Source organism: Parasteatoda tepidariorum, chromosome 7 (genome assembly GCF_982258835.1).
Source record: "Parasteatoda tepidariorum strain Cologne lab strain chromosome 7, Ptep-v5.0, whole genome shotgun sequence".
In the NCBI taxonomy this organism is placed as follows: domain Eukaryota; kingdom Metazoa; phylum Arthropoda; class Arachnida; order Araneae; family Theridiidae; genus Parasteatoda; species Parasteatoda tepidariorum.
Window position 1 is genome coordinate 4,116,177 of NC_141761.1, and position 27,655 is coordinate 4,143,831.

The following is a 27,655-nucleotide window of genomic DNA, read 5'->3' on the forward strand; positions in this document are numbered from 1 at the left end:
CTGAACTCCATAAATGTTGCTTTTTGTAACATAATGGCTTACTTTTTAGTATTTCAATATGCATCTATTACATTACTTAAATGAACTAAGCGTCAGCATTAACACTTTGACTCAGAATTTTCATTAAATATATTTTTTTTTATTATTTCTTTGTATTTATTCATGTCAGGATAGGTGAGAAATAAATTTAGAAGTTTAATAATATTTGGTGAGATGAAATATAACGTGAAACACCGTGTCTTTTCCTGCATAAAAAGTCAAATATTTCAAACGCGGTTCACTTCCAAACAATTTAACTAATATGCAGTTATTTAAATCTTAGCGAAACAGTTATTTATAATTGAAACTTCTTTAATTTACAAAATCATTAATACATTTTTGAATATGAATCAAAAAGAGATTTTTCCAAACTAATTATTTTGAATTTTATATTTCAGTAAAATATATAATTCCGTAATCTAACAAATATTTTTTATCAGCTGTTTGACTTTTTATTTTTAAAGAGAGAATACCAAAAAAATATATATATTCTTACTAGGAATTAAAAGGCCAGAGAAAAAGAAAAGAGGGACAGCTGTTAATAAAACTGAAGTAATTTTCTACGTTTTTCCTAAGCAAATTAGTACCACTTTCCCATTAATTTTGCCTTTCATTGCAAAAGAATTTTTTTTTAATTTTAATTACCGCTGTTTTTAAATTATTTACTTATACCGAAACACATTTTGACAGACGTGACAAATTAAATACGTGATTTCAGATAACTTCAGAGATAATTTGGTGACATAGTGCTACCACGTAAATTTTTTTTTTCATTGTTGTTGTTTACGTCGCACTAAAGCTGCTCAATGGGCTATTGGTAACGGTCTGGTAAACATTCCTGACAATCATCTGAAGACATGCCATCACAATTTTGAACTCTGCCGAGGTGAGGCTCCCTTCGCTTCGATAGACCGACGACATGCGCGTGAAGTCAAGTACTTACGTATAACATTTTAACGAGAACCAAAACCTCACACCCTCGGTCCCTTCACAGATTGATCCAAGTAGTTTTTCACCCGCACGCTGACAGCAGCCAGTTATGCTCGACTTCGGTGATCTGCTGAGAACGTGTCAACAATCAGTCAATTGCGGAACTGTTGTTGATTGAAATTATGACGTAGCGAGAAAAAAAAACTAAATAAATTACAAGCAATAACTCTTTTTTATTGTTATTAAATAGAGCTATAAAGTATCAATGATGTTATCTTTAAGATTTTTGAGGAAACAACGGCTAAGGCTTAACCAGTCAACCCCGCTTAAAGGAATATCATCAGTTCCAGCCAAATCTATGCAATTGAGCTGGTTATTCGATTAAAAGGATAGTGCAATATTCTATCCTAAATTTCTGCGAAATTTTATTTTTAATGGTATTTAATGCAAATTATAGTGTTTTGATTAAATAAACTTAGTTTTATGATCAATAAACAATTTTGATTAATAGTATCTGTGTTAGTATCATAAAATATAAATGTCATTTAAAGTTATATAAAAATAAATCAATATTAGTGAATAGTATAATATATAGGTACTAAAATATTATTTGATCCCTTCCGAAAAAATCTATAATTGAAGACTATTTTTATACCCGTTTAATTCGTCAATTTATCAAAATTAGATTTTCCCTTTCAGTTTCTATTAAGACTTTCATGAATAATTGCGTATTCCTCTCAAACGTATAGTCATTATTTATTTTAAATTTTTTTTTTTCTAACCTCGTCTTGAGAATTTCCAAATTAATGAGCTGTTTTAGTTTGGAATTTATTTTAATATATCGTTTCCCAGATTCATTGCCCCCCCCCCTCTATTAATTCAAATCCATCCTTTTCTCGCTGAACTTGCAATCATTCTCAGAGTTATTCTCTGGATTAAGCAATAATTATTCTTACTTAAGAGAAAGACACACTGTATACTGATTTGTTACGTTTTTGAAATTTTTTCTTATGAAAGCTAATAGCGTACCAGGAGGGGACCACAAATCTTGACTACAAAACAAATCACTCTGTACCTTTTTAAAATTCTAAATGATGTGTAAGTAAGTACAATTTGTCTAAAGTAAGAACTCCCCTATTCGTCTGGACCTGTGGGGGTGACTATGGTAACAAGGTATAACTATTTCAAATAGGGGTGTGGGTCACTATTTAGAATATATTTTGTCTCGGGTGGGGGAGAGAAAGGGAATCATTTTTCTTCATATTGCCCTAAAGCAGTGTTTCCCAAAGTGTGGTACGCGTACCCCCAGGGGTACGGGAACAGTTTAGCGAGGGTACGCGTCCTTATGCGAAATATCTTGCAATAAACGAAAATTTCAAACAAACTTATTTAAAAACAAAGCTAGCCATGAAAATTTACGATTACGTATTTTTCTATTTGCTATTTTTTGCGGAGTTTGCAGTTAATAATTAGTGGTGTCAACAGTGGTGCAATTTTTTTTATAGTAAAAAATACACTCATTTTTTTATTAGTGGTACACAGCATTACGAAAAATTTAGAAAGGGTACACAAAAGTCATAAGTTTGGGAAACACTGCCCTAAAGTAAAGAGAAGCTACCCTCCCTGAAATTCGCTATTCTTGTTTCCTTAGCAGCAGACGGCCTCAGATTTAGTGGCGGGGGGAGTTCTTACCGTAAACAAACTATAATTCAAAGAGGGGTAAAACACTCGTCGCTCACTTCAATGTATAACTAGCAGCAAGATTAGATTTTTTTTTTCAATTTTACCCCTAACACCTGTTTAGACCAACTAATGAACAGGACCCTTTTGAAGTGACCACCTATTATATCCTTATCTTAACTGAAAAACGAAAATTTCATTTTAGTTAGTGAAGCATTTCTCCAAAATAAACAAATTTTTTTCATTTCAGTACCTCTTCTTCATGCAATTAGGCGGGGACAAAAAACAAAGAATGTCAGTTTAAACGGGGAAGTTTAACATTAGTTGCATACAAAATGATTTGGTTCCATTCGTGTAAGCTTATTATTCGATTATCCGACATGTAATTAAGTGGACATGACGCAAGAAAGTTCCAATCCGTTTTTCGCTCGAACGGTTTGTAATATAATGTTTTAATGTGAACAGTAACCTTCGTGCGACGAACTATTAGTATGCCAAATTTCATTGCTCTCTGTCGGATGGTTTAGTCCAGGGGTGGCAAACCTTTATGTCTCAACGTGCAATTTTTTCTAAAAAAATGTTTAATGAACTAGTTAATGTATAGTTTGTCTAAAGTAAAAACTCGCCTAGCCATTTGTCAAGACCCTTGGCGGTGACTATGGTAACGAGGTCTAACTATTTCAAGGGATGTGGGGTCATTGCTTAGGACAGATTTTGGCTAAGATTCAGCGAGAGTAAGAGGACTTTTTTTCCAGTCTATTGTGTTAGCCCTAGAGTGAAGAGAAGCTACTTTCCCCCCCCCCCAATGCCCTCCTGTGTTAACATTGTTCGTCAATTCGGACATTAACAGGGCAGATTTGTTGGCCTCTCTTACAAGGGCACCATATTAGGTGGGCCAACGTTGCTCCCACAGTAAGGACAGATAGTACAGAGAAGAAAAGAACATCCATGCCTTGCCCGGGATTCGATCCCAGAACCTTTCTGGTGCAAAGGCAGTTCCCTAACCCCTCCACAGGCCGGTCGGCTAGCTACCTTCCCTGGAATACGCTATTCTTGTATCCATAGCAGCAGACGGCCTCAGACCATGTGGCGGGGGGAGTTCTTAGCTTAGACAAACTATAAATACTCTGTTAAATTCTGCATCCATTTATAATTACATTCATGTTTTTAAAATATAGGAAAAAACAAGTGAGTGCGAGCGAAAAGGACACATAGCCTCTAACATAATTGGATATAAATAGGAGAACAGATTTTAAATTATCTTAAGTTAAAGCTAGACGCCCGGTGGCTGAGTGGTAGTGCTTTGCGCTCCCGTGCCACCGGTCCTGGGTTCGATCCTCAGGCCGGGCAAGGTTGACTCAGCCTTTCATCCCTTAAGTGGGTAGACAAATGAGTACCAAGCATGCTTGGGAACTAAACACTTGGGGTTCCGCGTTCGGCTGACCACCTAACTGGAACATCTGCTCCTGTACCCCGGAGCCCAATGTCAAGAAAACTGAGATGGGCCCAATAGGCCTTGGCCCCCTAGGGGCTGTTGCGCCACTGAGTTTAGTTTAAGTTAAAGCTACATTTTTTTCCTTCGGCGTAATTTAGTTAAGCTAAGATTATAAGAAGTAAAATTATGACCGCGGCAGTACCTATAGAGTGGGGGGAGTCTCTCCCCCTCCCTATATATATATGTGTGTGTGTAACATAAAGCGCTTCAACTAATCTTTTTATGTTATTCCTTTGTCGAAGTCTTTTTCTTAATTTACTATTCTAAACTAAACGCTCTTACACTTTAATATTCACATCCTGTCTTGTAATCTACTTTTGGTTACTCGAGTAACAGTTTTGATTTTTCCCCTTATTTGAACTGTGAGAAAGACTTTTTCACTCGCCTTATTTAAAATATAGATTTTGTTTTATAACCATCGTTGAACAGCCGACCCAATTTTAGGTTTACGACTCCTAATGTTCAACTCTGTAACCTTGTAATTTTGAACAAATTCAGAAGACAAGGAAATTTTTGTTTCAGTACTCTCAGAGGTATTGATTTGTTATAGGAACATGGAGGACTTTGCAACTCGATAGATTTAACTTGCATCAGTCACCATTTACTACACGGGCAGTCTTCGGCCGGCTGTGGATGAACCCACGAACTCTTGGGCATGGGTTCAGTGCCCTACTATCCAGGCCTATAATAGATAGATTTTATTTTATTTTATATCCGTCGTAGAACAGCTGATCCAATTTTTGGGTTTACGACCACTAATGTTCAACTCCGTAGTTTTGTAATTTTATAATTAAAAACTGGAAAGTTCCGCCCCTTGTTTACGTTGCTGTTCAACCCTCATGGTTGCTTCTCATTAATCATTGCGGATTAAGAGAAAAAAACCGTTTATTTCCTTAAATTACGATCGAATTGCTATTTACATTTTGAAGATGACTAAAATTTAGACAAAACAATAAAATTGGTACCAATCAATAAAATTGGAACATCCTGTAGAGTTAATACTCAGTGAAGATGGAACCAAGGGAAAGAGTATTCGCCTCCGAATGAGGTGAACCAGATTCGAATCCCAATAATGGCTGGTCGATACGAATTCCGCACCCTACTTGCACCTACTACAGTGCTGATGCAAAATATCCTCCACGGTAGACGGATTATAGGATTTCGTGGTTTTTTTCTTCGTGTAACGCAAACGCGGGTTAGTTTCAATAAAAAAAATTTCCCAACACTTGATCCAAGAGTTCCCTTGTCTTCTGGATTGGGTACAAAATTACAAGGCGACGTTGTTGAACATTGGTAACAGTAAACCCAAAATTGGGTCGGCTGTTGAACGACGATTATGAAATAAAATAAAAACCACGCGCTCCAATCACAATATTTTTCAGTAATATCCCGATTTTTTTTTTTTTTTGAGAGTCAGATTTAAAGCTCTTAAATATCATTACTTAAACTACATAACATATTTGAGTTTGGATGGAGTTGGATGACTGCATTCAAATCATCCTATTACAATCATTGTTGTCGAAACTGGTTGTCGTAATAATTTCATTTAACAACAATAAAAGGTTTCAACTTAAACAGGGCATTTCATAAAGTTCAACCTTAATGTATATTTTTAAAATCCTTGATGAAATTTAAGTAAAAAAACGAGTACACACATTAAGGGTCATAAATTAATATTTAGGCAAGGAAAAAAAATCAAAATTTAATGAATCACGACTGATGAAGGTGGGATTGACTAAAAACTTGTGATTACTAGAGAAAACAAAACTTAGAAGGCGATTAAAACTTAACACGTTCGTGTGTCATCGGCCATTCAAACTGGTTTTCTATTTTTCATACCGCCTATTTACCAATTAATTTTACTGATACGATGAAGTTGTCATTTTTTCTCCTCTATGAAATATCAATTTGCAGCTTTCACAACGTGTTAGATGTAATTACAGAACCCCCTGTATGATATACAGTATTTTACGTGATTATTAATTAGGTAATTTTCACAATCAAATTTAAATTTTAATAAGATAAATAGCTTTTCTAATACCTAAAATTTAAAAATATCATTTTTTAACTTCTTGTAATTACTACGTCTCTTCAAAATTATGTTGAAAAATTATGATGTTAAGAATGATATAAAATGTTTCATACCTTTTAAAATACACTTCTTTTTATAATCATTAATGAATAAAATACAAATAATATTTAATTCTTAAAGGAACTTCAACATTAGTTTTGGACAAATAAATTTTACTGTAATGTGAAAATATTTTTAAATTCTTGAATTTAACTTCATAGATACGACGGAAATGCGAATTGCCATAGCATTTGTGCTCATATTTTCGACCGCTCTTTAGAATGAGCTATTGTAAAAAGTTGCATAGATTTTACGAAAAAAAGAACAACTTAGTGTTCAAACGATATTGAGGAGCATTTAGAATGTCGAAGGCACTCTGGAAAAAAAAAAGTAAATAAATACAATTCTGCTGCTTTTATCCTTGTGTTTCATACTAGGTTTATCAGGCATGTTGCAAATATTGATGAGCTTTCTTTAATATCATTGATGTTTGGAAGTGTAGTCGATTCTGGTAATGCTGTCATTAAACTATAACTGAAATTTCATCTAGAAAGAGTCAGTCCAGTTTGAGCTTTATCCTAAGCACACTTCTCTTCAAATACAATTAATCCATATATAAAACGTAGCAAATCAAAATTGAAACATTATTTATTGATTACCAGTTAACCTCACTATTTTCCTTAGTAATAAGCAATGAAAACTCACCACTCATGCTCTAAGGAAAATCTTTTTCAATGGTGCATTAGAGTTCAAACAGCGATTTCACAAATAAACAATTAAAAATAAATAATAAAAAGTACTGTTAAATTAATGGGGTATGCCTTTTTATTCTATGCATGAATCATGGGGATAAGTATAGGCTTACTGTTTGCGGGTTGCAGCCCAAGGATAGTTAAAGGGTCATCTAAGAAATGACAAAAATAAATAAAATAAAAAAAGCTATATTCAATAATTTTTTTGAAAAAAATGTCAAAATTCCAAAACTGCTAAACAGTATGAGAAAGAGCCTTAGTGCAGATTATACATAAAAGGCCAATTCTATACATGCAAATAAAATAAAAATTATATATATATATTTTTTTCATGAGTAAAAAATTAACTAAATATTTAACAAATCTCATTTTCTGTATTAAATTTATGAAAATTTATTTTAGCCATGATAAAAAAATGAAAAAAAAATTATATATGTGTAACATGTTATGAAAAAATGAAACTTTACTTTACTTGTAGCTTTTTTTTTAAGACTATGTACAAAAGCAGCTTCTTTTTTATATTAGGTTTTATTTCATACCAAACTTTGAGTACATTAACATTGATACAAATGGTAAATAAATTAAGAATTAAATATACTTTTTATGACCATTTAAACTGTAGTTGATTTAGACTAAGAAGAAATAATACACTTCTCCATTTGATTACAAAACAAGAAATTATTATTTTAGGCTATAAAGTAGCTGTAACCATGTAAGCATAAACAAATACTGTTAATTCAAATAATAAAAAACAATTTAATTCTATTTACTTAAGCTGATTTGAAATGAGATCCACAATCCCTTAAGATGTTCTTTGGTCTCTTTATGTTTCTAAACAAAGCATAAAAAATAAATGCCCTTTTAACATAAAAGGATAGTTGTACTGTAAAAAAAATTTCTTCCTTCATGTTTCAGCATTCATACATAACTTTTTCAGAAAAATATATATATATATATATATATATATATATATATATATATATATATATATATATATATATGCTAGCAACATTTAGACCAATTTAAATTAGATATTCATTCAACACAAAACATTCCTATAAAAAATTTTAAAAAAAACTTTGATGAAATAAAAATTAGAGTAAATTATTCACACTTTTTAATATTGTGTTCAATAAACAAATTTTGTGTATTATAAAATCATATTATGATTGTGAGAAATAGAGACACTTTTTTGAAAAGCCACACAATCTCCGGTACACAAAAAAATATATGAAAACAGACACGAAAGCCACACATCAATTAAAACGAAAATGTATTAAAATTCATCTGAAAGTAAGATCCAGTCAGTGGTGTTACATCCTTTAGAACTGCTCTTAGAAGATATTAGAGGGTATGTTGTAATTTTGCAGTACAGCCAATGGTGGATATGATGTATTTTAGATGTAAATATAAACTACGAAGAAGTTAAGATACGTTTTCTACAGCCTCATGGACCCTCACTGTCATACTCGTACCCACAGAAGCCTTTGATATTGAAAGTAAATAAATCACAGATCATTTAGAAGGTTGAAGTACTAACAACAACAGGTTAAGATTTTTTCATACCGTCTAATGAGATAAAAATAATTAACAAAAAAATAGCACTACATCATTCCTAACTATTTCATAAAATTTTATAATGCTTATATGTTTAAAAAATTACTAATTCTGTTCATAACATATTGTAACAGAGTTAATAATCATAATTTAAAAAAATATTTTCTATGAAATAAATGTTATTCATATCTTGTAACTATTTCACATATTTTTTGCATATCAAAAGGTAAACCATTTTTTAATAAGAAAAATATAATACACTTGCTAAAAATAAAAATGTTATTTTCGATACATTTTAGGAGACAAAAGTATGGGATAAATACTACTTTTGGTATGAATGATCATTGATTTATATATTGGTTTTAGAATTTTAGGCTTTTTACTCAGTTTTCCATGTATATTGTATGAAATGTCTTAAAGGGGAAAAAAGTTGTACAGCATACCACTTTCAATTAATAAAAATTTTGGTTTGCAATAATTAATGTTTTCTTTTTTTTTTAAAATTTCAATTTCTATGCTACAAATTTGAAAGGTGTAGAAGAATGTTGTAGTTAAAAAAAAATATTTCTTTCATAATTCTTTGAGACCACATATCACAGGTCAAATCAGGTTGCTTTGAAAGTTGACCTAGCCTCAGAAAGTCATATAAGGTATCAAATGAAAGGTTTATTGCAATGGTGTTTCAAATCTTTTTTTAAACACCATTTACTTTCTTCTAAAGTAAAAAAAAAAGTAACTTATAAATTAAAAGTTCTTAAAGTAACTTTTTTTAAGTAAAAAAAAAATACAGTTATTTATATGTATGCAAGTTAGTGGTTTTTTCAGTGAAAATTTTATTTTTTCAAGTGTTTATAACTTGGACAAATTTCAAATTAAAAACTGTTCGAATTGTTTACTTTATCATGTGTGCATGTTTCACCAATTTTCATTAAAATAGTAGGGGGGTCAGTTCAAAAGTGATTGATATATTGTTCAATGACTCATTATGAAATTTTTCCTTTGCTAATATTTCTTTCTACTTATTATATAAATATAATTCAAATTTTAAAGGATCTTTTTGATTGATAGTTTCTAAATCAAAAAATAAAAAATTTTACTCTTATATGCTTCAAATATAGATTTTTATATATTTATTATTTGATTGTTACAAAATTGTTTTTCTAATAAAGCAGTGGTAAGTTTAAAAAAAGCAACATTTTTATACTGCCACTTGATGCACATTTGACCTAACTCTTAATACACAGCAGTAAATAATATGTAATCAAAAATCTAATCTATCATTAAAGTAAGTAGTCAACTATTCGAAAATAAATTTCATGTAACATGAATATTTTTCATTTCCAATATTATTGTTATTTCCACAGAATTTTTATCATTTCAATATTATTGCTTATCATGATGTGCTTAGATTCACAAATATATTATTACTTTTCATTACTTCCAAATAAATATATAATAATTGATAACCACATAAAAATTTTACCGATAATTTTTCTCTTGCCATAGTTTTATTAACTAGCGATAATTTTATTTTATTAAAACTGCGGGTTACAAATTCATTTATAAAATGTTAGAAGTCGAAACACTTTTAATGTCGAATAAACATAATATATAAACACTTAAACATCAATTTGAACTTTACTCCAGAATTATTTTTTATGTTACAATTATAATGCTTAATAATTAAGTACAAATGTTAGGAAATATGCATAGGATGATTAGATATTACATGGCATAATTATTCTTTTAATTTAGATCCGAATTTTCTTTTCCTTACAACAGAATGTAAGAAAATTATATAAATATTGCAGCTAAGCTTTTATAAGAGAATACTTAATTTAAAAGTATTAAGAGCAAAGTATTAAGAACATACTCTTAATATCAAAATGACATACTTTTATTTAAAAACAAATAATAAACATAGCAAAGAAAACATTCATTTTTATTGTTACATTTATAAATATCTAAAAATTCGAAAACATTTTCGCCTAATTTCTTTTTTAAACACAAATCTCCTCTTTTCCAGTGTCTGTTTACGAAATAAATGTAAACACAATCCATCAATGAACCAATTGTTTCATCACACCAAATACGAGATTACGCGAGAACACAGACAGGCGTGCACAAAATTACTGAAATTTTTATTTTAATTCACAATAAACGCGATAACTTCCCAAATTCTTGCAACCATGAGTGATAGTCAACAGCCAATCACAATGCGAAAAGCCCATTGATCCGGCGTTATCATTTCCTTGTTGCCATTCTGTAGTAGAAACTATGGTTTAAAATTAGTTACCAATTCCTTAAAAGATAGAGACCCCACCAATTCGCGATCGCAACACTCGAATACGCCATCTGGGGAGAGACCGGTTTCATGCCTTTAGCCCTTCTCCCTTCCCTCTCCTCCTCATTTCAGTTGTATAGGAATGTACTACGATAATTTCCCTTTTCTTAATATTTTTCCTTTTTATTTAATAAAAATATATTTTAAAATTTCTATGATACTTTTCTTTAGAACTATGTTTAATGTAGTTCTCAGTTCCATATAGTTTTTCAAGTTAAAAGACTTTAATCTATGTGAAAATCAAGAGAGAAACTGACGTACTTCCTTCGTCTATGACTTTCCAGACGCTAATGGGGAAAGCATGTGAAGTGTTGCCATAGGAAAAGAGTTCTGCTCTACGCCACCTGCAGCCCATTGTGCAACTCTACTGCGACGTAAATGCGACTACACCCAAAAAATCTAAAAACGTCATAGAAAACAAGTAAGCTAAGAGCGTAAAAATATTTTCACACAATCTTTCGAAATTAATTCAAAGCCAACAATTTTTTTTTTATTTGCAGCATTTGAATTTGCTTTTATCGTTGGTTGAAATAATTACCAAAAGAGTATTTTTAAATCAAAAATTTGACTAAAATTAAAAAAGGTATTTGAAACTTAACTAAATTGTAATAGCTCTGCTGATGTTGACCCGTGTTAAAGTTCTTGTGCTTGTCCTGCTGGATGTTTCTTGTGACTGCATTGTTGATCATGAATTTTTAATACGCTAATGAATTTAATTTATGTGAATGTTCGTGAAATTATGTAAACATGTCATTTAAGCCCAGCAAAATTAGTTTTTAAGTAAAAGTGCTATTTTATATTTCATCATTTCGGTTGTTTCAAGTAGCAGTTTAAATTATGCAGGGATATATTCGTAATCTGACCTGTGAAGCTAACTAAATTTGCCAAGACCCAGGCTATCCAGGAAATACATCCAGAAATAAAAGTATATGCTGGGATGGGGCGTATATGGATATCATCAGATCGAAATAGTATTTCGATTTTTTCTTTATTTAGGTCGATAGTATTTTTAAGCTAGTTTTAGTTTAAATTTATTATAACTGCTCTCTTTTATTTTGAAGTTTTATTTGGGGGTAAATTACCGAATTGTGTAGAATATTATAAATGGTGTAAACCTATTTAGTGTGATCTTGGCAAACAATAATATAATACCTTAATTCTGGTGGCCAAGGGTGTGATAAATATGTATTATATTCTGTAACGATGTAAACAAGAAATTTACTCAATCCGGAAAGATAACAAAACTCAAATAATTCATTTGCTAGTTTAAGACAGTGCTAAACATTCAAGGAACTAGCTCATTTGCTTATTTTTTTTCTGAATAAATTTGTGTGTATTCTGTAATACTTAGCTTTGTTAATCTGAAATGTTCTGATGTTTTTAAACATTATTATTTCTCAGAATTCCAATTGCTATTTTTAATTGAAAGATAATCTATATTTCATTGTTCTGTAACTTTTATATTAAGATACTAAGAAAATGTTCATTCTAGACCTTAAAAAGGGCAGGGCACAAGAAGCTTGAAAGAGCCCCTAAAAAAGGGCTCACATCATAAAAAAGAGCATTATTTAAAAATATTTACTTTACTTTTAGGACACCCAAAATATAAAAAGTTTTTAATTTTATCACTAAAAAAATTTTTTGTTGTTGAGGTAATTAGTTTAAAATAATTCCTTTAATTCAATTGGTACATTCTATAAGTTGATTTTAAAGTGAGCGTAATTATGAAATTTTGAAGCTCATGATAAAATATCTATATGGTTCGAGAGTTGGTGCGAAATTTACATTTTTGTAAAATCCTAATATTGTTTTTCTTTTCATGTTGCTTATTTATACACTATTATACTATGCTTATTTATACACTTAATTTAAAAAATATTTTTCCTTCCTATCTAGATGATGAAAATCAGATTTTTTTTCTTTTCATGTTTATAATTATGCTTATTCATGCTTTCAATTGAAAATATTTTTTCTTTCTTATCTAGAAGATGAAAATGTTGGACATCCTTTTTGGAAGATTGTAAGCATGAAAAAATTGATGGTGGTATCCTTGGTTGTCAAAAACAAGAAGCTATCAGCTGATATAATGGTTAGTCAGTAATTAACAATAAATTTAATTTTTACATTCATTTTGGTGTACTTACCCATTGCAAGAGTAAATACCCTACCCACTGGATATTTACCTGACCCTGATTTATAGTTGCAATCTCAATAAATCGAACCTCATCTTAACTATAAGAGTTTTTGTTGAAGATTTTTCTTTCAAAGTTTTTACTACAAAATCAAAAGATTTACCCATTGTTATAAATTTAAGAAAAATTTATTAGTTACAAATTTTATGAATAAAAAACTATAAATTAGTTAATTTGAAAGAAATAATGTAATTTTTTTTTACTGAAACGAGACAAATTTTTTTTTTGGTGTTTTCTTTCTTTTTGAATTTATTTGAGACATTATTTTATTTCGTATAAAAATTTTTTTAGGTCCTTATTTTTAAGTACTAGTTCCCTAAACACTCATTATTTTAGTTCAAATTTACTTACTACCCTGTCATTAAGGTTGGTAAATTTAAGCAAGAAAAAATTAAAAATATTATTACAATTAAACGAATCACTATAAAGGAAACTTGGACTGAAAACATTAAAACACATTCGATTGCTGGAGCTAGAGAAAAAAAAGATTTAACGTTATGAAAAAAACAATTCGATTATTATTTCTGCTAGCAATCATACAGATCTTTTTGTACATCTTTAAGCACAATTTAAGAGTGCTTTTTGTTTCCTTTTTCCTTAAATATTAAGTTGAAATTCCTAATGCGTACTTTTTAGCATTATGTTTGATAAGCAAGAATACTTTTTTTAATTCCTTATTTTCATATAAATTTTTTTTTGTCATGGAAAATTTCTTCATTAGAAGCATTCTTTTTATAAGGGTAAGCTAAGTAAGATCCAAATTGGAGTAAAGGTGTAGGAAAATACATAAAGGTGTACAAACTAGAGTATATTGTGAATGTACAGAAATAGTGTCTTATCGCTGTTAGGATGCAAGGTATGTTATGTTTAAAAGTTAAACCCTATTCTAAATTTATAAATTTCACAATTGTTTCAAATAAATTTCAAAGGACAACATCAGGCAAGACTTATAGCTAGCTTACATTGCAGCATTTATGATCAGTATAAGAAAAAATGTACCCTAAGCATTAACATCTTATTTCTATTCATTATTTTTGAAATAACTTGCGAATAATTACCTTTTCTATTATGAGACAATATCTATAGTAACTGAAAGCAAGTAACTAAATATACTGACATTATTCGCATGATTTTGAAATTTTATGTAATTTTTTTATTTCAATAGAATGAAATACATAAGATGACTATACTCTTATGTTTTACTCGACATAAAATAATATAATTTTTCGGTATTTCTCGGTGAAGTTATTTTTTTTTAAAAAAGTGAAATATTTGTGCCAGATTCTTGCTCTTTTTCTGATTTTCTGAAGTCATTTTTCAAATTTTAATAAATTTTTTTTCCTAGATGGGGAGAATGCTTTGAAAAAACTACTCACAAGAATTTACAGTAGGTAGTTAAAGGTATTTACATAGGAAAATATTTACATAATTGAAAAATACAGTACCGCTCAAAATTTATCAGTACACCTAGAAACTTATAAAAAAATGGCAAAATTCAAAGTGTCATAACTTCTTTAAAAATGATCAAAAATGCTTCTGCTTTAGCTCATTTTGAAGCTTAAAATCTCTACTTTTATGTATTCTAATTGTTTTTGATTAATATATTTTGCAACTATGTACAATTACACACTAAACAATCATAGAAAATTGTATTAATTTTTTGTGAAGTTTGACGCGATGTACGGGTACAAAGAGGTTAGATATTGTTAATTTTTATTATACCATTGAAAAATTTGGACTTTTAGCTTTCATTAAAAAAAAAAAAATTCCAAAAGAACATGTTTTTTGACGAAGTTATTGTCAAATAAAAAAAAAGTTTTTTTTTCGGAATTTAATGATTTTTCAGCTGTTATAATGAATTTTAGTGTAATTATAATATGATATGAAAATTTTTTAATTAAAATAAATTAAAATTTAATATTTCTCAATAATATTATTTCATAATTTATTATAACAATTTTAACTTTTTTTTTTGGAAAATATAATAATGAAATAAGAATCAACGTTTACAATTTAATATTTTGAAATTTATTTTTTTGTATTTTTCTCAGAAAAAATTTGAAAACAAAAATGTAATAATGAAAAAATATTTTACATCATATTTTGCTTTCTTTAAAATATCCTCCCCTCGCTTTTATAATTGCAGCACACAACGTTGTAAACGTTGATTCTTATTTAATTATTATATTTTCCAAAAAAAAAAGTTAAAATTGTTATAATAAATTATGAAATAATATTATCGAGAAATATTAAATTTTAATTTATTTTAATTAAAAAATTTTCATATCATATTATAATTACACTAAAATTCATTATAATTGCTGAAAAATCATTAAATTCTGAAAAAAAACCTTTTTTTTTATTTGACAATAACTTCGTCAAAAAACATGTTTTTTCGGAATTTTTTTTTTTAAATGAAAGTTTCTTTTTTACTATCCCATGCTTTTAGATTTTGTATTTTGACAAATACCCTGGGTATTTACCCAGGTGAATACTTAAAATTCATAAGTGCCTGGGTATTTATGAATTTTATTGAAAATTCTATTATCATGCTCTTTTGGGTGTTAAAAAATTATATATATACACTGGTTATCATAAATTAAGGAAAATTCACAAAAATCGCGATAACTCAAGAAATTACACATGGAATTTTATGAAACTTACCCACAATATACAACACATAGTAAGGTATTAAACAACATAAAAAGAAATTATCAGACATTAATAGTAGTATAGAAATTAGCACATGTATAAAATAAACAAATTGGAAGTATCGGTTTGCAATAGAAAAAGTACCTTTAATATGGAATATGATTGCCTCTAGAAGCAATACAGCACAAACAGCGATGTGTGATGCTTTCAATTATGCGGTCTATCAGTTCAATAGGAAGTGAGAGCCATTGCTCTTGTAAAGCAGTTGCAAGCGTGGCAAGGGTCTGAGGGGGCGGATTGATGGCAGATACACGCCTCCCTAGAGCATCCCAAACGTGCTCGATAGGATTCAAGTCCGGGGATCGAGCTGGCCACTCCATGCGAGTAATTGTTTCCTGTTGAAGATAATCATCAACAATGCGAGCTCTGTGTGGTCTTGCATTATCGTCCTGTAACAGGAAGCAATCACCAATTGCCCCGGCATATGGGCGCACATAAGCATCAAGGATGTTGTCTCGATAAACCTGAGCATTCACGGTTCCCCTTGGAAAGACATGGAGGTATGTGCGCCCTCCTAAGGATATGCCTCCCCAAACACAGACACTGCCTCTTCCGTATGCATCTCTTTCACGGATGTTTGATGGATGATAACGGGTCCCAGGTTCTCTCCATATCAAATAACGTCTACTGTCACTTTCTAGACTAAACCTGGACTCATCCGTAAAGAGAACAGGCCTCCATTGATCTGACGTCCAGTGGACATGTTGTCGGGCCCACTGCAAACGGTCTCTCCTATGGCGTGATGTGAGCGGCACGCAAATGGCTGGTCGTCTCGCATACAGACCACCTTCGTGGAGCCTTCTGCGCACAGTTGACGTTGACACCAACCTTCCGGTGGCTGCAGCAAGAGAGGATCTAAGATGTGTCGGAGTAGCGGTTCTATTCCTGCGTGCACTTAATGTCAAATATCGGTCATCGGCACTGGTCGTAACAGTTGGCCGTCCTTGACTGAACCTCCTAGATGCCGAATCTGTGGTTTGAAATTGCCTCCAAAGTCTATGAACCACAGATGGACTCACATTTAGCCATCTGGCCACTTCTGATTGACTCTGCCCTGCCTCTAGTCTCCCGATGGCTCTCCATCGTAGTTCTTCAGGCAAATGATGCCTAGAGGTCATTATTACGAATTGGCTATCTCAGATTTTCAATGTCGCAATCACAGTAAAATTTGTGTGCTTTCTCTCAAACTTGGACTTTTATGCTCCAGGCAGATGACGTAAGCCGAGTGCAGCGCCACTAATTTGCATATTGCAATTTTACTCAGCTACTCTTAGTGGACAACATATGCAAATTTTGCACGGTTTGGCTTACTTTTGAAAGAGTTATCGCTATTTTTGTGATTTTTCCTTAATTTATGATAACCAGTGTATTTAAGGTACAATTAAGTTTTACTTACATTGTTTGAAGTTAATTAGTTCTTAACTAAGAAAAAAAATTCCTTCATAAATTATTGGAATCATTGTATTTTAGTTTTTATTTGAGAGTGACTATGGTTTAATCATCCTGAAGTTCACAGTTTGATTCATAATTCCCAATGTTTCTCAGCTCAGAAATATATTTTTAAAATATAAAGGAACGCTTAAGGAAACGCTTAATGCGCCTAAAAGTTTAGCTTTTAGGCTCATTCAATGACCTAATTATTCTTTAGTTTAATGAGAACAATCACAAATTTATCTTTAAAATGATAAAAATAGAAATCAAGGTTTATGTGTCATGTAAACTAAAAAAGTAAATTAATGTTATTAGTTTTACCCATGCTATTTTCTCTTTGCTTAATCAGATGAAAGTATACTGAAAAATAAAAATCTGCAATACCTTTTTTGGTACAATATAGATTTTAAAAATAATTGATTATTCTAAAATTCTCAATAATTCCCATTAAACTTTGTTCAGCAGTTTAAGCTTCTAAAAATGTTTTGAAGAACCTAATTTTATTATTGATTTTCTGAAAAATGTATTTTCTCCTACAGAATTTAAAAGAATAAGTTTTATTTGGATAACAAAATAGCTGGGTCTAATACTAATTCTTATTATCGGCATTGCAACAGATTTGTGTCTTAAAATATTTGTACAAATATTTTAAAAGCAAAATAAGCAAATACAAAATTGAAAAAGTCATTATAATGATCTATTATATAGCTATTATAAAATTATAAAGTTTCTAAAAAACCTCAAAATTTAGATTTTTTGTCTTCTATATTTTTATATATTTCTTTTTATTCTTCTCAACAAAATCCTTCTTAAATTAAATCAATTTCTTATTTAATAACAAATCCTTTTAGTTAGTTTACTTTGACTTATATAGTGACTTATTCATTTGAATTTTGTTTATTAATATGAATTTGAAACAAATGAGATTTTTAAAAAAAAGAATCACTTCTGACTCGTGTCTATATAAATAGGAAATATATTGTATTACAGAGTTCTCCCTACGAATAAAATAGGGTTGGGCGCTTCCTCTCTGAAAAAAGCTTTTTGAGTTTTGAAAGGAACTCACAATAAAAATTAAAATTGGTAATATTATGTTATAAGTGAATTTTATCCACGACAATTTTTAAATTACCTCATACTATCATAAATTGTCTCATACTATCTTATAAGTATATTTCAAAGGTAATTCTCTCTCATTATCAAAATCTGAGAAGAGATTGTTGTTAATGAAAATAATTAAAGGTATGCTAACAAACAAACTCTGTGCATATTTTTTTTCAATTAAAAGTAAACTAACAAAAAATGATTAATTGATAAACAGCTTGAGAGCGTTTTTTAATAATTTTAACTAAAAATTATAAGAAAATAAACTTTAAAATGTGCATTTTTTGAAAAAAAAATATTTAGAAATTAGTTTTAAAATTACTTAAAAAAAATTATTAATATGCTCCTCCCCGACCTCCCCCTAAAAAGATACTTCTATTATAGAATGTTAGCCAGTTGAGAATAGTCCAAACAAAGTAAATGTTTGTAAAAGTAATCTGAATTTAACAACGCATAATTTTACCAATGTGTAATTGTTATTTAAGCAATGAATTAATTTTTTTCAAAATGGAATCTGAATAAAAAGACAATATTTTTATAAAATATTGTCTTATTTTTATAAAAAGGGCAAAGAGCATTTATTGGGGTCAAAGGGCAAGCTGAAAGGGTTGCCCTTCACAAAAGGGTTAAGGAGAACACTGGTATTAAAATATACTGTTAATAAATTTCTTATAACAAAATAACTAAATGTTGCATTTTTAGAATGTTTTTCAATCCCCTTGAAAAATTATAATTACTGGAGATAAGATTTTGTTTTTTTCCGATCAATAATATAAAAAATGTTGTTTAGTGTGTGTTAAGGAGAATTCTCAAGCTCTTCCAACACTTATGTATCTTAGAATTATTAGGTATGCTCTATCATTAATATTGTTAAAAGTATCATTGTTGTATTAATTTTAAAAGAAAAGTTTTAAATTACCTTTTTTCAAACTTGTGAAGTTTCTAATAGTGTTCTAACAGCTGAACCTTGATTATTTCCATTCTATTTATCGTTTTACTGTTATTTCCAAAGAGTGAATGTAAGCAATTGATAACTGTTTTTCCAGGTTTATAGCTTCTTGGTAAAGCTCAACATTATTTAATAATTTCGACCAATTTTTTAAAAATCCATTTTGATGTTCATTTGATCTTTTTACTGTTACATTATTTGGGCAAATTATTAATGGTTGTCCCTACCATTATCACATTATCATTACTTTAAATTAGAAGTCATTCAAATATTATATAAGCATAGTTTTGGCAATTTCAAACACCTCCCTTATCAGCAAAATTAAACAAATTTCAAACCTTATTCCATGTGTCAGGATATTGCATCACCCTCTGGTTTTTACTTTCTTTTCAGTACTAATTTAATTTAAGGATAAAATTCTAATAAAAGATATTAACTTTATGTTAAACAACTATTGTATACAACTAATAAAAGCTAATATAAAAACACTTCCTTTTATTTCGTCGTTTTTTTTTTTTTACTTTAAAAATAGTTCAAGGTCAGTTAAATGGGAGTCTGTTTTAAATTTGGAAAAAGACCCTTATCCTTATCTACCCCTCTCCTGTGATTGGATATCAAAATAAAAGTAGGATGTGGGAAAACCAACAGGGAAAAGGAAATCTTCAACGAAACCATGTCTAATATTAGTCTTGTTTTAACCATGCATAGCATGCACTATTTTTAATGTGTGCAACTTTTTATTTATTTGCTTACGTGTGAAAAGGGAAGTTTTATTCCGATTCAAAAATCTGGTAATTTCTGATGTATTTAATTTATATACTCATAATTATGAAATGGTAAAAAAATTTGCAATGTAGTTTTCAAAAAGCAAAGAGTAAATTCTTAAAGGTGAAAGGGGAATACATAATTTTCCCCTTTGACTTTTTCTTGTTGGATTATCTTTCACTTTGATATTTGGAAAGCCAGAATTTTTTGCAGACAATTTTTGTTTCTGTACATGGCTTTAGTTACCAATCGATATGCAGTAGGGGAGAGTGGGGATGAATGGGACAAATTTCATTTTATGATCAATATTATTGAAAATTAACACTTTTCAATTTTTTCACTTTATCCATACAATAATTTGAATCATTAGCTATCCATAAAGATGCACTCAATCAATCAGCTGTAGTTTTAACTTGCAAAAATATTGCTTCTTAAAAAGTATGTTTTTTGTCCCATTCATCCCAATGATGGGGATGAACGGGACAGTAAGGGGGATGAATGGGACAAGTTTATGAAATGAGAAAATACTTTATTTGACTTTGATTCAGATGATAAGTAGTAATTGTTAACTTAACAATACGAAGGACTTACAAATAAAAATATTACAAATGCAAAATATTAACAAATAAAAGTATTACAAGTAAAAATATTACAAATACAAAACATCAGTAATAAAAAAGTTCAAATAGAAAAGAAATAAAAATTTATTTAACATTGTATGAATTAAAATCAACTTGAAAACTTAGTTGAGTTATTTGTCTTTCTGATCCACCAGTGGAGATAGGTTGGGGAAGTTTGCATTCGACATCCGACAACAAAATATCTGAAATTTCATTTCCGTGAACAAATTTGTTTGCTCCTACTCGTTTTAAAAATTTTACTTCAAATTCGTCCTTAGAACTAACATTTAATACTTCAGAAATATAAAAGTGAATAGCTTTTTTACCAGCTACTCTTGTTAACAGGTAGTCTCCGATATTAATGTCTTTCTCTAAACTGTCAAGGACAGGATCATAATCCATATTGATTTCATCATCTGTACTGTTTGAATAAACAGGATCATCTACATCGGATTCAGAACTACTAAATTGCAGCCTTTTAAATCCCTTTCTTGGCTTTTTACTCTTTGACACTCTAAATTTCTTTACTTTTGCCATCTCTTGTTGTTCAATAACTAGCTTTTCTGGCGTATCTGTCAGCACACGGCACCTTCCTCGTTTTCTTCCTTTACGCCCTGCCTTTCTGGGAGATGCTTTTGGGTATGGTCGAATACCTGTGAGAGGACTTTGTGAACACACAGAAATTTCTTCAGGTGGTCCAGAGAGACTTGAGCATGGTTCTGTTGGGACTTCGCTGGCTATAGGCCTATCTGTCACCAAGGCTGCAAGAAAGTCGGTATTAGAGAAAATTTCTGAATTGTAGGGATATATGCCAGTTCTATTGAAAGAAGAAATTATATTCTCTTTTGAAAATCCAAATGTAAATGCTTCATTCGAAAGCTTAGCAATGTTATAAATGCTCATGGTCTTTCCTGGATTGTTTGTCATCCAGTTATTTTGCGCAATGCGATACTTCATTTTGAAGGCACTGTAAACTGCGACATCCAGTGGTTGCATTCGATGTGTACAATGTGGAGGAAAAGTTAAAATCACAACACCATTCTCTTTTGCAAAGGAAATGACTGGAATATTAACATGACTGTCATGATTATCAATTATCAATAATACGGGTTTTTCTTTAGTGCATTTGGTGTATTTGACAAAATGTTCCATTGACTTCCGAAAATTTTCAGCAGTCATCCAGCCACTTGGATGAGCTAGACCTAAACTTCCTGATGGTCCATTTTCAATCATAAAATTCTTAAAATTAACCCGAGGAAAAACATAAACAGGTGGGATTGTATTTCCAATGGCATTTATGAAATTTAACATCGTAACTAATTGCCCTCGTTCTGCTGATGTAATTTGGCCAACTTGTTTTGTTCCTTTTGTAGCTATGATTTTAGGACATTCAGTCACTGTACTTAAGCCTGTTTCATCGCAGTTATAAATATCTGCTGGTTCAAATTTATATTTTTGCAGCAGACCTTCTAATTTCTGGAAAAAAATGGACACATTGTTTTTGTTGAAGCTACATGCTCTTGCCTGACTCGTACTTTCGGGGGTGCGGATAGATAATTCTCTTTGTCAATCTAGAAATCCTGACAACCAATCTTTACCAGCAATTTCATTTTCTTGCCATGCAACAGGCGCCTTTCCCAAGAAATTGGCAAATTCAAATGCAAGTTTCCTTGTTTGAATAGTTGTTAACCCATAGCACATTTGGGAACAGGTTTTCAAATACCCACACAGTTCATTTTCTTCATTAACTGAAAATATTCTTCTATTACCAATGTCTGGGTTGGGCTCATACGATTCTGTAGTAGGAATCTGTTTGGCTACTGTCACATGACGACTCAATGTTGATTTTGACATATTAAAAGCTTTTGCAACATTTCTTATCGACATTCCTTTCGTAAGCACTTCATTGACAGCTTCTTTAATTGTGGGTATCGAAGCCCTTACTCTATCTGTTTTCTTTTTCCAGTTTCGAGGCATCCTATGAAAGTTAAATGTAAAATAATTTAATTACATAGCAATACGCTTTGCTGTATATAAGTATAGGTATTACAAAATAAATAAAATATTAACTTTTTATAAAAAGTAAATTATTTGAAATAGATTAAAATGCAGTATATATTAAAAAAGTATTTAGTTTGAAGCAGATAAGAAAAAAAACTCAAAATTTCAACTAATAAACTTAACAAAAAAAAATAATTTCAATATAAAAATTTTTTATTATTTTGAAATATATATTTATAAAGTTTTGCTAGGTATAAAGTTTTGTTATTGTAATATTAACAAATTTGTTAAAATAATGGTAAAGAAATACACTGAGAAATTAAGTATTGCAAGATAGTGATGCAAAACTTTCAAGTTATATTAAGAAGGGGATGAATGGGACTGTCCCATTATACCCCCAGACAATTGTCCCATTCATCCCTGTACCCACTTGTTGAAATAAATTAAAAAGTAGGCCTAAAAAAAGGAAGTGAATTTTCTCTATTCAAATTGATATTGACACTAGAATAAGTAGATTTTTAATATATTGTAACATTATTAGCTTCAAGTAAATATTTTTTTTAAAAACTATATTGTAATGAAAACAAAAAATCTTACTTTTGATATAGAAAAACACACTTTGAGGTCCTGTTCAAACAAGCATGCAAGCTTTTGATTTTGGTGTTAGTCTGTAAATTAGGCTGGGTGCTGCCATCTGCTAAGTGAAGTATCAAACATTTGAAACAATATATAGGCACAAAAAATTCAATTGTCCCATTCATCCCCCGTCCCATTCATCCCCACTCTCCCCTATTTTTTTCAAAGTTTAAATATAATCATTGCATTAACTTCATTTAACTTTTTTATCATTTTATGAATTTGGATTTAATATAAAGATTGAATATTAAGCGATTCTTCCTTTTCTTTGGGAATTAAGGTAGGAAATAAGTGGAATAAAAAAATTAAAAAAAACTTTTAATTTTATAGAATTTTTATTAATGTTTTTGTCATGATTAGCATTTTCTCGGTTTCTGTAAATATATAAAATATTGACAATGAAACTGCAAAATACATCTAATTGAAATGATTCATTCAGTTAAGTTGGGAGTCATTGCTTTGAGTTTAATTCACTTATAATTGAGACTGTTCATTCATAAATCTTTTATCTTCATAATTTCTTATATTCATAATTGATTCCTCAATTTGTATATAGTTTGTAAATTACTCCAATTTTCTTAAGTATTTTTATTTGACGAAAAATTGCATCATATTATAATTTCCGAATTCTTATTTTTTATGTATATATATTTTGCTTTAATTGTAAGTACTATTTTATATTTGATTGATAATTCATATTCTCTAATTCGTAAGATAGGATAAAAGTATAAAGCAAATAATTCAAAAATAATTTTACAACTATGGCACACAAAAATGCCTAATGTAAAAAGTTAAGATTGTGCATGTTTTACAAGGAGATGCCCCAAGGGTAAAATATTACCCTTTAAAGTTTCAGTTCATTTACCTTTAAATTCAGAAAAACTTTGAAACTCACCTGCAGTTGTGGTGCAGCATTTAGACTTTCCATTTTCTGTTGAGAGGTTTGGATTTCGATAGAATATTTATTATCTTTAACTTTCTTTTCTAAAAATGAACTATTTAACATGTTTTATGCAATTTATAAATTATTTTAAAAACAAAAAATATCAGTATCTGTTTAATTTTATCTTATTAAAATATATGGATTAATAAAAAAATGTGTAATTCAAGTTAAAATTTTGTTGTTATTTTTTTAAATTACAAATTTAAGTTAAGAAATTTTGTAATTTAAAATTCGCATTGAAATGTTATAATTAGTTAAAAATTAATTCAAATATTTTGATTAAAAAATAAGAAAAATGAAACATTTATAAATTTTTGTCTTAAAAATTTAATTTTTTAAACAAATTAATTTTGATTAAAAAAATTATAATTTATAACTTGAATAAAACTTATTAAATAGTTATTAACCTTTTTAGATAAAGAAATTTGAATTGAACTCCTGACCTCACAGGTAGAAGGTGAACAGCCTAACTGTTACACCACGAAAGAAAAAAAAATTCAACTAAACCAATATTAACTTAGTTTTAAAATAAACTAAAATACGCATTTGAAAATAATGAAGTTATATTTCTTGAAACTAATAAGAAATCAATTATAAATGATTAAATAAAAATAAATAAAAAAACTTATTTTAAGAAAAGGTTTTCAGCGATTTTTCAAAATTGCCTCATTCAATACCCACCATCTCCCTCCCCACAAACTGTGATGACATTTTCGACCAATAACTTGTCTTGGCTATTCTTAAATATTATCACACGTTTAATTTGTGCCCTATCTTAGCCACATACTCCTTAATTTAAGCTTAATTTTGTTTTAATAGGAATTTTCTAGATGTGTTCCACCCTTGTTAGATACAAACTTGTGTGCATGCAATCGCTTGTGAGAACTGAACAACAATATTTGGGCATAAGCTTACTTTTCTGGGTTACACCAAAAATCGCAATTGAAATTGCAAGCATTCTCTAAAATGTTTAATCCTCTTTGAATAGAATTAAATTAATTTTGTTCAGTATATTATGAACTGATAACATATCGATAAGACTGCTTTAAAACTCTACTGCGCTTTTTAGTTTGTCTCAGAAAGATATTTTTGAGCAATTATGTAGTTTTTTTTTGCAAATTCAAGAATGGTATTTATTATAAGGATATTTTTTGTGCTGTCTAATTTAAACATTTTTAGATTTTGTCCGTTTTATTTTCTAAGTATTCCTTTTGCGTATGTGGATAAACAATTCAATACTGCTGTTTGCATTACTTTGTTGTTTTTGAAATTTTTTATTTTATACTTCAATTAAACTTATTTAATTCTTGTACATTTCCATTATTTCACGATGATTTGTTTATAATAAATATTTCTATCAGGTGGAATATTTTTCTAACTTGTATCTAAAATTTAACAAGAGTTAACTTAGAAGTTGCAATTGCTATTGTGTCTTTTGAAGACTTTTATTTATCTTTCAGGTTTTGAAGTGGTTATTAACTTGTTATTTCTTAATTTAAAAGTTCATGTATTTCTCTTAATATGGTGATGGTCACATACATTTTTCTTAATATGGTCATATATTTTTCTTAATATGGTTATTAAAAAAATCATATAGTATTTTGATGAATATAGAACCATAGTTTTTGATATATATAATTTTCACAAGATTCTTAAAATAAGATCCTTAATGCATTGACCTCTAATAATGTTTTAAGATTTGCTATTCCTTTTTCTCTTCAATAAGAATTTCTCTTCACTTTTTATATCGACACTTTAATATATATATATATATATATATATATATATATATATATATATATATATATATATATATATATATATATATATATATATATATATATATATATATATATATATATATATATATATATATATATATATATTTTTTTTTTAACAACAAGCTGTAAAGTTTCACATTTATCAAAAGCTTCTTATTTTCTATGTTTGCAGTAAATTTTAGTTGAATTTTAAATAACTGGTAGATTCTTAAACTGATATTCAAAGAAACATTTAAAATATATTTTAAAATTTCTCTTAAATACTTTTTAGAGAGGGGTTTAAGCACTTCTAACAGAGAGCTTGATGACATTTTTTTATTCTGTTACATTTGTTTGAATATTATAAATAGTATAAATATCAAAAAATCAAAAATACATGTTACAAATTGAAAATTGTATGCAAGTTTCAATTAGAGTGCACAATTGTATACAGTTACATTAAATCATCTTTAATGCAAAGTACAATGTAGAAAACATTGCAAAAACAAATGTTACAAATAGTGTGGAATATTTTCATCAGCCTATGAGAAAGGGCTTAAATACTTAAGAAAAATCAGCCTAAATTTTTTTTTACTGCTCTTTTTATTTTTTTAAATTCAGTTATATTTGTTTTCAAATTTTTTTATACCTATTTGTAATGTTTTTCTGTATAATTTTTCTGTAATGTGCTTTTTACCAAATATAATGCTTCATCATAGTTTTGATGCTTGTGTATTATTTTCATGGTTTTAATTTGTTTTGATTTTTTGTATCTCTTTTATACTTATCAATCTTTATATCATAATATTAATTACTTGTAGGACTCATCTTCACAGTCCTGCTTTACCTATAATTAAATTGTTTTGTTGGAAAAAGATGATCAACTTGAGATTAATCATGAAACAGTCTGGGAGAGGATAAAGAATACCTCTACAGTAAGTTTTAAATAATGTAAAACTTGTAAATTTCTTTATTACATATACAGATAACCCAAGTGTTGTGTAGACTTGGGTGACCTCCTTATTACAATATTCCCACACTCCTTAGAAGTCCTTAAAAACTGCTTAATTTTTATTTTGGGAAATAAGGGCTATTAAAAGTACTTTATTTTGGTACAAGGTTTTTAAAAATATTTAATTTTTCAGCATCACTATAGTTGATGGGAACAATTTTTTCAGTTCAATTTTTTAAAACAAAAAGTTGATCTTTTATCACCTAGAATTAGACTATGGTAGAGCATTTAAGAGAGACAAGAAAGGGTGTGTCTGAGCAAGGGGGGTAAGCATATTTCATTCATATACTGGTTCTTTCATTAATATATTCTGCATTTTGTCTAAAATCTGTCCCAAACCTTTTGTTATAAATGTCGATTAGAATAAAATTCTAACTTAGATTTTAATAATCATTTTATTGAGTTAACATTGCAACTTAAAATGTTTCTTCTTTTAAAATTTCTAATTAACTTTTGGTAGTAAAATTAGTTCATGTTTTTCATCAGATTGTTTAGTAATCCTATGTAAAGTTAATTCCTAATAACAGTTTTGGCTGGAAATAATTTTATGTAATCCTCATTATAAAAGTTGAGGTACCATAAACATAATATGATAAGGTGATATTGCAGGATAAGAAAATGCCACTAATAATAAAGAATACTGTTTTGTTTTAAACTGTTAA

The 27,655-nt window shown here is 29.2% G+C and overlaps 1 long non-coding RNA gene across 2 annotated transcripts; it reads left to right on the forward strand.

The window, feature by feature from the left end:
• Positions 1–11,747: 11,747 nt before the first annotated feature.
• Positions 11,748–27,655, forward strand: LOC147806743 (uncharacterized). 2 transcript variants are annotated; one of them, XR_015435119.1, is made up of 5 exons: positions 11,748–11,864; positions 12,854–12,957; positions 14,406–14,447; positions 26,803–26,916; positions 27,127–27,655. It is a non-coding gene; the product is annotated as an uncharacterized LOC147806743 (long non-coding RNA). The 2 variants fall into 2 exon arrangements; XR_015435118.1 differs by lacking the exon at positions 14,406–14,447.